This window comes from Bison bison, unplaced genomic scaffold, assembly GCF_000754665.1.
Source record: "Bison bison bison isolate TAMUID 2011002044 unplaced genomic scaffold, Bison_UMD1.0 scf7180017863887, whole genome shotgun sequence".
NCBI lineage: Eukaryota > Metazoa > Chordata > Mammalia > Artiodactyla > Bovidae > Bison > Bison bison.
Genome location: NW_011494459.1, coordinates 543,047 through 555,795, shown reverse-complemented (window position 1 = coordinate 555,795; position 12,749 = coordinate 543,047). Strand labels below are relative to the sequence as shown.

General features: G+C 40.9%; 1 protein-coding gene across 2 annotated transcripts in view; it reads left to right on the top strand.

Moving 5' to 3' along the window:
- Positions 1-12,749, top strand: part of CTNND2 (catenin (cadherin-associated protein), delta 2) — a 914,052-nt gene that overhangs the window by 496,932 nt on the left and 404,371 nt on the right. The window lies entirely within an intron of this gene.

Here is a 12,749-nt window from a genome sequence, read left to right as displayed (position 1 = left end):
GTTGGTCGTGGATCTCTAGTACCTTCTGCAGTTCAGTAGCAAAGACTATCTTTTGATCCGAACATTTGTAGGTGCTTGAGGGTTTCAGCTGGTTGTGAGATCTGGAACAGCTTTCTGTGGTGCAGTAGAAACCCAGGATGGAGGCTGTACCGTTTGACTTCAGACACTGTGGTCTAGGTATTTCTTGTCTCAGGAGACGCGCGCTTTGTCACCTTGCATGTTTCCATGCATGAGTGGAAAGTGGACACAGGTTACACTAAAAATTGGAAATTTAGAAAACCTTTGTTACCTTCATTTTTGTGTCTGAAAATAAACATCAGGCTGAAGTTGTTTTCAACATTGATTACAAATTTGAATATAAAGTATTAAAGAAGTTGTTATTATTGAGAAAAAAAAATTTTTTTTTTTGCTTTCTTGTTTCAACAGTGGCCAAGGCTTTAGTGATGCTCTACTTCTGAAATTGGAATTGAATTCCTGTAGAGTTAAATGATGTTTTATTCATAGGCATTTGATTTATGCAGAGTCCCATAAATATATATCTGCATCTGTGAATACTATAGATATGTCAGGTTCCTTGTATGTCTTTATAGCTGGCATCTGACTTGATTCTGGTGGTATACTTAAAATTCATCTCAAGGAATTTTTGGGTATTTTCTCTGATAGAGCACACAATGCAAGTGTACTGTATTGAGGGGTTTGCATAGATTCTTTTGTAAAAAGAAATCACCTCTACATACATAAAAGGCAGAATGGGACCATTTTATGGTATTCTTTAAGATAGCTTCTTTAGCACAATTCAAGCCTACTTGGAGGGCTTAAGGTAAATATTGTATGAGGTAAAACCTCCATTGTAAAGGAGAATTATAGTAAATGTTCACTGCTAACTACTAGAAATAAGAAAAATTCTTATATTTGCATTATTCAGCATCCTGTTCCTCTAGGCTTTCAGTCGAAACAAGGATCTCTATCATCTTTGTCCAGAAATTTGCTCTAAATCCTTTGGTATTCTTGGCAAGTGTGGGTAGAATGCTCTTCAGATAACACAACACTCTCTATTCATTTATTTTTAAATTTTGCTGTACTGGGATATAGTTCGTTTACAATAGGTTAGTTTCTGCTGTATAGCAAAGTGATTCAATTATACATATGTATATAATCCTTTTTTATATTCTTTTCCATTGTGGTTTATCACAGCATATTGAATATAGTTCTCTATGCCATATAGTAGGAACTTGTTGTTTATCCATCCTGTATATAATAGTTTGCATCTGCTGATGCAAAACCCCCAATCTATCCCTTCTCCAAAGCTCTCTGTTTTTAAATATTCTTTTTAAATATGTTATTGAAAACATGTAGAAATAGAACAGTAGCACACTCTTTAGGAAATGCTAAATAGGAAAATACATAATTGAATTGGCAGTGCTTTATTTAACATTTAAAATATAAAGTGAGGATAAGCATATAATCTTCAGTGAAGAGGTTTTTAAATTTTCATATTAGGGGAATTTGGCCTAATAGGAATCCAAATTTATGTTTCTCTCACTACACCTTAGCTTCTTTATTTCATATTGTGTATTAAATGTGTTACACTTTTAAATGGCATATCCTTTTCATTTTATATTGCTATCCCTTTTATAGCCTTTTTTCTTCTTTCAGCATATCATCATCAGACTGTCATCTTTTCAAGTTATGGATTATGTGACATATATTTAATGAGTGCCCATTATAAACCAAGAAAGAGAAATAGCTGTAAGAAATGAGAGCGAATAAGAGTATATTGGCCACTCATCCTTTGTAGGAGTAAACTTATAGGCAAATCAGTGTTATATGAATTGCAAGTTACTATGTTATTTTTAAGAATACTAATGTCAGAAAGAAAAACAAATATTGTATATTCACTCATATGTGTGGAATCTGGGCTTCCCTGGTGGCTCACACGGTAAAGATTCTGCCTTCAGTGCAGGAGACCTGGCTTCAATCCCTGGGTTGAGAAGATCCCCTGGAGAGGGGAATGGCAACCCACTCTCTTGCCTGGAGAATTCCATGGACAGAGGAGCCTGGTGGGCTGTATGCTTCATGGGGTCTCAAAGAGTCGGACATGATAGAGCAACCAACACGCACACATACATAGGGAATCTAGGGGCCTTCCCAGGTGGCACTAGTGGGAAAGAACCTGCCTGTGATGCAGGAAACCTAGGAGAGGTGGTTTTGATTGCCGGATTGGGAAGATCCCTTAGAGAAGGGAATGGCAACCCACTCCAGTATTCTTGCATGGAGATTCCCCATGGACAGAGGAGCGTGGTGGGCAGCAGTCCATAGGGTCACAAAGAGTCAAATATGACTGAATGGACTTAGCACACACACATGGAATCTAGGAAATGGTACTGATGAACCTGTTTGCAGGGCAGGAATGGAGATGCAGACGCAGAAAACCTATTTGGTGGACACAGCGAGGGAAGGAGGTGGTGGGATGATTTGAGAGAATAGCACTGACATATATATACACTACCATGTGTAAGGTAGCTGGTGGGACGCTTCTGTATAGCATGGGGAGCCTAGCCTGGTGTTCTCTGATGACCTGGAGGGGTGGGTTATGGGGGTTGGCATGGAGGCTCAGGAGAGAGGAAATACACACACACACACACACACACACATATATATATGTATTTATGGCTGATTAGTGTTGTTGTATGGCAGAAACCAACACAACACTGTAAAGCAATTATCTTCCATTTAAAAATTTAAAAAAGAATGCTAAAAGCATTGGCTTTAAATAGATGTTATTTCTGAAAAAAAAAAAAATATTGTACCACCAACCGAAGGTCAGATACAGGCAAAAGAGACAGAACCAGATCTAGAACCAGAATTGAATAATTATGGCTTCATGTAAAGAGAACTAATAACCTGGCATCATGCGAAATGAGTACATAAAATACAATAATGCCTTTCTTGTAGAGTTTTGTTTTTTTAAATAAAGGAATGTGTCAGAATGTTCACAGAGAAGGTAATGGCATTCACAGTAAGGTAACTCTTGCCTGGAAAATCCCACGGACGGAGGAGCCTGGTGGGCTGCAGTTCATGGGGTCGCTAAGAGTTGGACATGACTGAACGACTTCACTTTCACTTTTCACTTTCATGTATTAGAGAAGGAAATGGCAACCCACTCCAGTGTTCTTGCCTGGAGAGTCCCAGGGACGGGGGAGTCTGGTGGGCTGCCGTCTATGGGGTCGCACAGAGTCGGACACGACTGAAGTAACTTAGCAGCAGCAGCAGCAGAATGTTCAGATTTAACTGAGACATCCCAAATCTAAAATTGTAGTCCACAATCTAATGCTTCTTTTACGATAGCATTTTTGCATCTTCTTTTGAAGAATGAACTTTGGTCCTTCCTAAGTGAATGTTACTAGAACCAACATCTCTTATGTCTGGGGTTCAGAGTAGTTTATCTCAGCATTATAATTTATGATTTAAACTTTTCCAGCTTTTAGGCTTCTTTCTAACTTTTATACATTTTTGGAGACAGTGTGTTAAAGTTTTTTATGTATTATTAAATAGCCAACCATGTAAACCTCTTTACCATTGCAAACATATTTTTAGAGCACATTACAATTCTCAAAGCACTTTTCCTTACGTCTTTGATGTAATTCTCCTTTGTGGGAGGAAACTGATATCTGCACATTTTGTGCCTTAAATAAGTGGAGAATTGGAAAAATTGACCCATGTATATGCAGGCTAGACTCCACACTCTTAGGCACATATTTGCATGGACATTTCTATTTATAAAAAGGAAATGGAAATTGCATACCATCTTTTATGGTTTTCTTGGAGGATGAGGGAAAGCACCAGTTTGCTGTGTGTAGGAGTGAATGAAGGAATGAAGGTATTGATACAAATTGTCTAAATAGGTCTGGTCTGTCTGATAATTGCTGATGGCATGTGTGGTCTTTGCTTTGTTTTCTTTTTCTTTCTTTTCTAATATGTGACTTATTCATCTTATTGCAGACCAGTGTCTTTTTTCTATTAACGAGTTTCAATGAGGAATTTTGAAGCAAACCTTCGATTTCAAAGTAAGAATTTGAAATCAAAATAGCCCCAATTCAGTCATTAGACTGGAAACCAGAAGCTTCCTGTTAACTTTTTTTTTCCCTTTTGGTGTTTTGATGACTTATGTGTATGTATATATTTAGGCTATTTTTTTTTAATTCAAATATAGTTAATTTACAGTGTTATGTTAGTTTCAGTTGTTCAGCAAAGTGATTGTTTATATATATATTTATACATATATGAAATTATATATGTATATCTTTTTTAATTTAGAAGAATTTTTCTAAGTCATAGAATATGAAAGGATTCATTCTAAGTAGTTGGCTTTTTTAAGCTTGCTTAGCTGAATCATATAGATCAGAGCAAAACTTTGGACTTTCCAGTTTTAACTGCTCTTGTGTATTCCAACAAAAAATGCACAAAAAACTTTTATAAAAAGAGGTGATAGAATTTGATTTCCTTAAGTCAGCAATAACTTTGAAAAAAGTTTTTATATAGTATTTACTTCATAGCAGCCTATGCTGAGAACTATATGTTAACTGTATATTGTCTTCCATAAAGTGTGAATTTCTTAAGTATCATCACAGCTACTATGTTGTTGGTGCTATGCCAAATATTGAGTTTAATATATGTTGTTTTTAAACATGTAGGTCATATAAATCTTAAAATGAACTTATATGAAAGGACTCAGTAACATTGGAAGTGATCATTCATAGCATCTTTATTTTAAAAATGTGATTGATGAAATAACCAGAAAAAAAGCAAAACTCATGTACCTGGCATACTGATGGTGTTACAAATATTCTTCTCCGTAAAAGAAGAAAAAGTTACGGCTAATACATTTACTGACATAGCTTAATGTGTAGGCTGCATCATGAATAGCATCTTTTAATCAAGTTTGATTAATCCTGTTTCAGGATATTGTAATCCTTGATGTACACCATCTCAAAAGCAGGTTTTCAAACATGATAAAGGAATCTAACATTTTGCAAACATGTTTCACAGTGAAACTCTATATTCTTTTTGTTATTCATTGTAATGGATAAATAAATACAGTGACACATCCTCGATGCTGAATTTGAGCCCAAATTAGCAACTGGACTTTCAGTTGGCTCTGTCAGACTTGTTCTCCATGTTTTGCTTCAAGCCACAGTATTTGACCAATAATCTTAAACTATGAACTTTTAAGTTGACTCATTGGAAAAGACTCTGATGCTGGGAGGGATTGGGGGCAAGAGGAGAAGGGGACGACAGAGGATGAGATGGCTGGATGGCATCACTGACTCGATGGATGTGAGTCTCAGTGAACTCCGGGAGTTGGTGATGGACAGGGAGGCCTGGCATGCTGCGATTCATGGGGTTGCAAAGAGTCGGACACGACTGAGCGACTGATCTGATCTGATGAACTTTTAAAAAATTACCTAGTGTCTTACTAAAATTATTATTGGATGTTATATTAGTAGATATTATTAAGAAATACTGCTTATAAATATCATTGTTGTTGTTTAGTCACTAAGTCATGTCCAACTCTTTTCTGGTCCCATGGACTGCAACCCACCAGACTCCTCTGTCCATGGGATTTCCCAGGCAAGAGTATTCGAGTAGGTTGCTATTGCCTTCTGTGATCAAACCCGTGTCTTCTACTTTGGCAGGTGGATTCTTTACAGCTAAGCCACCTGGGAAGCCCCATTAATATCATTAGGAAAATCTAGGTTGCAGTTTCCCTGGTGGCTCATAGCTTCACTGAGTTATGCAAGCCCCTTCACAACAACAAGGCTGTGATTCATGAAAGGGATGGTTCATGACCAGTATGAAAAGACAAAAAGATATGACACTGGAAGATAAGCCTCCCCCAGGTTGGAAGATGTCCATTATGCAACTGGGGAAGAGTAGAGGGCAATTACTCTATGACCTAAATAAAATCCCTTATGATTATTCAGTGGAAGTAACAATAGAGTCAAGGAATTAGATCTGGTGGATAGAGTGCCTGAAGAACTATGGATGGAAGTTGTTAATATCATACAGGAGGCAGTAACCAAAACCATCCCAAAGAAAAAGAAATGCAAGAAGGCAAATGGTTATCCGAGGCGGCTTTACAGATAGCTGAGGAAAGAAGTGAAAGGCAAGGAGAAAGGGAAAGATATGCCCAACTGAATGCAGAGTTCCAGAGAATATCAAGGAGAGATAAGAACACCTTCTTAAATGAATGATTCAAAGAATTAGAGGAAAGCAATAGAATGGGAAAGACCAGAGATCTCCTCAAAAAACTGGAGATGTCAAGGGAACATTTCATGCAAGGATGGGCATGATAAAGGACAGAAATGGTAAGGGCCAAACAGAAGCAGAAGAGATTAAGAAGAGGTGGCAAAAATACACAGAAGAACCATACAGAAAAGGTCTTAATGACTGGAATAACCACAATGGTATGATCACTCACCTAGAGCCAGACATCCTGGAGTGTGAAGTCAAGTGGTCCTTAGGAAGGATTACTACAAAAACTATATATAAATGGTTAGATAGCATCACGGACTCAATGGGCAGGAATCTGAGCAAACTCCAGCATCAGTGTTCTTTGCCGGTGAGTTGGCTATTCACACCAAGTGGCCAAGGTATCGGAGCTTCAGCTTCAGCATCAGTCCTGCTAATGAATATTCAGGGTTGATTTCCTTTAGGACTGCCTGGTTTGGTCTCCTTGCTATCCAAGGAATTGTCAAGAGTCTTCTCCAGCACCACAGTTCAAACACATCAATTCTTCAGCATTCAGCCTTCTTTATGGTCCACTTCTCACATCCATACATGTACTACTGGAAGAACCGTAGCTTTGACTATGCAGACCTTTGTTGGCAAACCATAGCTTTGACTATGCAGACCTTTGTGGCTTTTTAATATGCTGTCTAGATTTGTCATAGCTTTTCTTCCAAGCAGCAAGCATCTTTTAATTCCATGGCTGCAGTCACTGTCTGCAGTGCTGACTGTCATTCTTGGCATGTTGTGACTTCCAGTAAAAAATACACCGTCATCTGAAACGTGGGCCCAGTGAGAAGCCAGCACCAGTGTGTAGAGGAAATATGATAGTTCTGAACTGCTGTGTTTTGTTTGGTTATATCGGTTAAGTAGAGATGCACACGTTCTCCCCTCTGACCCCAGGCGATGATCTTGGGCAGGCTGCCTGCTCTCCCCTCCCACGGGAGGAGGAGAGGAGGTCTGGGTTATAAAGGGCATCCAATACATGGGGGAAAGGACCCTTAGCCAGTCATGATTCCGGGTGTGATGTTCACCTGCCCTGCCCTTAGTGTCCATGTATTTAAAACAGAAATCGTAAAAGCACCTTCCTGATAAAGTTGTAAGGTGAAATATGTTAAGACCTTGAGGTCTTTGGGACATTTCCTGGCTTAGGGAAGGGCCCATTGTTACCACCACTGGCTCTCTGCTGGCACTTCGGCTCCTGCCATCAGGGGCACCAAGATTAGAACTGAGAATGACCCTTGGGAGTCAGAGACATGGACAAAGTGATGAAGGCAGAGAGGCCATGAGCTGTGTGGTGGGAAAGACCAAGGCACAGATCCTGGGGCATGGCCTGCTAAGGGACCAGAGAAGGGAAGGGACCTAGTGAGGTGGGAGCAGAGGCCAGTGAGGGGGCAAGGAGGGAGGGCACGTTGAGACCTGGGCCTTCCTGGCCAGGACACACAATCAGAAGATGGAAGAGAAGATGTCCCTGCAGAAAGGATTTTGTTTGTTTTGCGAAAGCCTGCTTTTCAGGATTCCTTTTATCAGTTAAAAGGAAAAGTACAGTTTACACACAATACTTGTCTGTGCACGTATTGATTTTCCAGGAGCCCAGATTACTCATTTTGCCCTCTGTCTTCAGCATCACTAGTAGGAGTGAACGATTGCATTTCTGGAATAGTGACTCATTTCTTTCTTTTTTTTTTTTTATTTTTTAATATAAATTTATTTATTTTAATTGGAGGTTAATTACTTTACAATATTGTATTGGTTTTGCCATACATCAACATGAATCTCATTTGTACCAGAGTGGGTTCCGGCACAGAGACCTCGACCACATCCCAGAAGTAAGAGTGATGGATCAGAGATAGTCAAAGGTGATGAGTCACTCTACCTGGGGTCCTAACTAGTTGGTTAATGAATCGTTAGCTGATCCTCAGCAGTTGTGAAAGTAGAAATCTCTGTTTTGTGTTTTTCTGGTTTGCAGACTTTCCTCTTGACAGCCAGCCAGTTCTTCCCCTCAGTCCACGTGCTTTTGGTAAAACAGGCTCTACCCTCGGTTTAGTAGGTGAGCCTGTAGCTCACACCTGGTCCAAGAGCCTCCTTGGGGTCCCCATCTACTAGAAAAGCCCCCAGCAGTGCAGAAGAGCCCAAGAAACTTAAGTCCCTGTAAAGCGGACCATGTGCATTCTGGACTTCCCTGCTTCATTTGGGGCAAAAAGCCAAGTCCAGGCTCTCTAGACCCCATCATAAGGGCAAAAGCTACTGTGCACCCTCCCTCTCCTTCCAGTAGAATTCCTTCTGCCCTGCCTATTCTCTCTGGAGGTGGCCGTGGTGGTTCTAGGTTTGGTCTCCATAATGAAGCCAGGCCTGTTTGCCTTTGCTCACTTAACCTGTGTCTCTAATGTTTTACCTGTGTGTCCATCATATGTCCTAATGCAGACTTTCCAGAACTTGCCTTTAACCCCTCTGCTTAAAACCAACTACTCTCACTCCCTGTCCCAGGAACTGAGATAGTATTTTTCCCTCTGATTCAATGGGCTTCCCTGCTGGCTCAGATGGTAAACAGTCTGCCCACAGTTCGAGAGACCCAGGTTCGATCCCTGAGTTTAGAAGATCCCTGAGTTTGGAGGAGGGCATGGCAACCCACTCCAGTATTCTTGCCTGGAAAATTCCCTGGGACAGAGTGCACTGGCAGGCAATAGTCTATGGTGTCACATGTGTCGGACATGCCTGAGCGACTAACACTTTCACTTTCCTGATTCAAAACAACTGGAAACTTGCATTCAGTAGTTAAATTACCATGAAATCTTTACCAAATAGGTTTATAGGCGAGATGAACTTTGCTGACACCGTCCAGCAACAGAGGATCTCAGGTCCCTAGAAGTCAGACCTCTATGAAATGTCAAGCATCTTTAGTCTTAATTTTAAGGTCCCCTATAATGATAAGTACAATGATAACATCAAAATAAGGATAGTTCAGTGCAGTTCAGTCACTCAGCCATATCTGGCTCTTTGTAACCCCATGAACAGCAGCACGCCAGGCTTTCCTATCCATCACCAACTCCCGGAGTCCACCCAATCCCACGTCCATCGAGTCAGTGAGCCATCCAACCATCTCATCCTCTGTCGTGTCCTTCTCCTCCTGCCCTCAATCTTTCCCAGCATCAGGGTCTTTTCCAAAGAGTCAGCTCTTTGCATCAGGTGGCCAAAGTATTCTAGTTTCAGCTTCAGCATCAGTCCTTCCAATGAACACCCAGGACTGATTTACTTCAGGATGGACTGGTTGGATCTCCTTGCAGTCCAAGGGACTCTCAAGAGTCTTCTCCAACACCACAGTTCAAAAGCATCAATTCTTTGGCACTCAGCTTTCTTCACAGTCCAACTCTCACATCCATACATGACCACTGGAAAAACCGTAGCCTTGACTAGACGGACCTTTTTTGGCAAAGTAATGTCTCTGCCTTTAATATGCTGCCTAGGTTGGTCATAACTTTCCTTCCAAGGAGCAAGCGTGTTTTAATTCAGAGAAGGCAATGGCACCCCACTCCAGTACTCTTGCCTGGAAAATCCCATGGATGGAGGAGCCTGGTAGGCTGCAGTCCATGGGGTCGCTAAGAGTCGGACATGACTGAGCGACTTCACTTTCACTTTTCACTTTCCTGCATTGGAGAAGGAAATGGCAACCCACTGCAGTGTTCTGCCCTGGAGAATCCCAGGGATGGGGGAGCCTGGTGGCTGCCGTCTATGGGGTCACAGAGAGTCGGACACGACTGAAGTGACTTAGCAGCAGCAGCAGCAGCAATCACCATCTGCAGTGATTTTGGAGCCCAGAAAAATAAAGTCAGCCACTGTTTCCCCATCTATTTGCCATGAAGTGATGGGATCGGATGCCATGATCTTAGTTTTCTGAATGTTGAGCTTTAAGCCAACTTTTTCACTCTCCACTTTCACTTTCATCAAGAGGCTCTTTAGTTCTTCTTCACTTTCTGCCATAAGGGTGGTATCATCTTCATGTCTAAGGTTATTGATATTTCTCCCGGCAATCTTGATTCCAGCTTTTGCTTCTTCCAACCCAGCGTTTCTCATGATGTACTCTGCCTATAAATTAAATAAGCAGGATGACAATATACAGCCCTGACGTTCTCCTTTACCTATTTCAAACCAGTCTGTTGTTCCATGTCCAATTCTAACTGTTGCTTCCTGACCTGCATACAGGTTTCTCAAGAGGCAGGTCAAGTGGTCTGGTATTCCCATCTCTTTCAGAATTTTCCACAGTTTATTGTGATCCACACAGTCAAAGGCTTTGGCATAGTCAATAAAGCAGAAATAGATGTTTTTCTGGGACTCTCTTGCTTTTTCGATGACCAGCAGATGTTGGCAATTTGATCTCTGGTTCCTCTGCATTTTCTAAAACCAGCTTGAACATCTGGAAGTTCACGGTTCACATATTGCTGAAGCCTGGCTTGGAGAATTTTAAGCATTACTTTACTAGCATGTGAGATGAGTGCAATTGTGCGGTAGTTTGAGCATTCTTTGGCAATACCTTTCTTTGGGATTGGAATGAAAACTGACCTTTTCCAGTCCTGTGGCCACTGCTGAGTTTTCCAAATTTGCCAGCATATTGAGTGTGGCACTTTAACAGCATCATCTTTCAGGATTTGAAATAGCTCAACTGGAATTCCATCACCTCCACTAGCTTTGTTCGTAGTGATGCTTCCTAAGGCCCACTTGACTTTACATTCCAGAATGTCTGGCTCTAGGTGAGTGATCACACCACCGTGATTATTTGGGTCGTGAAGATCTTTTTTGTACAGTTCTGTGTATTCTTGCCACCTCTTCTTAATATTTTCTGCTTCTGTTAGGTCCCTACCATTTCTGTCCTTTATTGAGCCCATCTTTGCATGAAGTGTTCCCTTGGTATCTCTAATTTTCTTGAAGAGATCGCTAGTCTTTCCCATTCTGTTGTTTTCCTCTATTTCTTTGCATTGATTGCTGAGAAAGTCTTTCTTATCTCTCCTTGCTATTCTTTGGGACTCTGCATTCAAATTGGTATATCTTTCCTTTATTCTTTTACTTTTCACTTCCTTTCTTTTCACAGCTATTTGTAAGGGCTCCTCTTACAAATAGCTCCTTTTACAAAGCAAAAGACAGCCATTTTGCTTTTTTGCATTCCTTTTTGTTGGAGATGGTCTTGATTCCTGTCTCCTGTACAATGTCATGAACCTCCATCCATAGGCACTGTCTATCAGATCTAGTCCCTTAAATCTGTTTTTCATTTCCACTGTATAGTCATAAGGGGTTTATTTTGGGTCATACCTGAATGGTGTAGTGGTTTTCTCCACTGTCTTCAATTTCAGTCTGAATTTGGCAATAAGGAGTTCATAATCCGAGCCACAATCAGCTCCCAGTCTTGTTTTTGCTGACTGTATAGAGCTTCTCCATCTTTGGCTGCAAAGAATATGATCAGTCTGATTTCGGTGTTGACCTTCTGGTAATGTCTATGTGTAGAGTCTTCTCTTGTGTTGTTGGGGGAGGGTGTTTGCTATGACCAGTGCGTTCTCTTGGCAAAACTCTATTAGCCTTTGCCCTGCTTCATTGTGTACTCCAAGGCCAAATTTGCCTGTTATTCCAGGTGTTTCTTGACTTCCTACTTTTGCATTCCAGTCCCCTATAATGAAAAGGACATCTTTTTTGGGTATTAGTTCTAGAAGGTCTTGTAGGTCTTCATAGGACTGTTCAACTTCAGCTTCTTCAGCGTTACTGGTCGGGGCATAGACTTGAATTACCGTGATATTGAATGGTTTGCCTTGGAAATGAACAGAGATCATTCTGTCCTTTCTGAAATTGCATCCAAGTACTGCATTTTGGGCTCTTTTGTTGACTATGATGGCTACTCCATTTCTTCTAAGGGATTCCTGCCCACAGTAGTAGATATAATGATCATCTGAGTTAAATTCACCCATTCCAGTCCATCTTAGTAAGGATAATTGATGGTTTAAAGGGATGTCCTATTGAATTCCTAAGTAAAGGAAATAATTAGTTTGCAGTGATTTTACTATACTCTCAGTGTATGACTTGAGTTTGTAATTATGTTACTTCCTGCTTCGAGGTTAATCTGTTTTTTCACTGATAACCAGGTTCCTGTGTTACCTACTGAATTTAGATATTCTCATGCTAAAAGTGGAACTTCCCGGGATGCTGGGAAAGATAGAAGGCATGAGAAGGGGACAACAGAGGATGAGATGATTGGATGGCATCACCAACTCAATGGACATGAGTTTGAACAAGTTCCAGGAGTTGGTGATGAACAGGGAAGCATGGTGTGCTGCAGTTCATGGGGTGACAACGAGTAGGACATGGCTGAGCTGAGCTGAACAGGTGGCTCTTGTGGTAAAGAACCCACCTCCCACTGTAGGAGACATAAGAGATCTGGCTTAGGAAGATCCCCTGGAGGAGGAAACCTCAACCCACTCCAG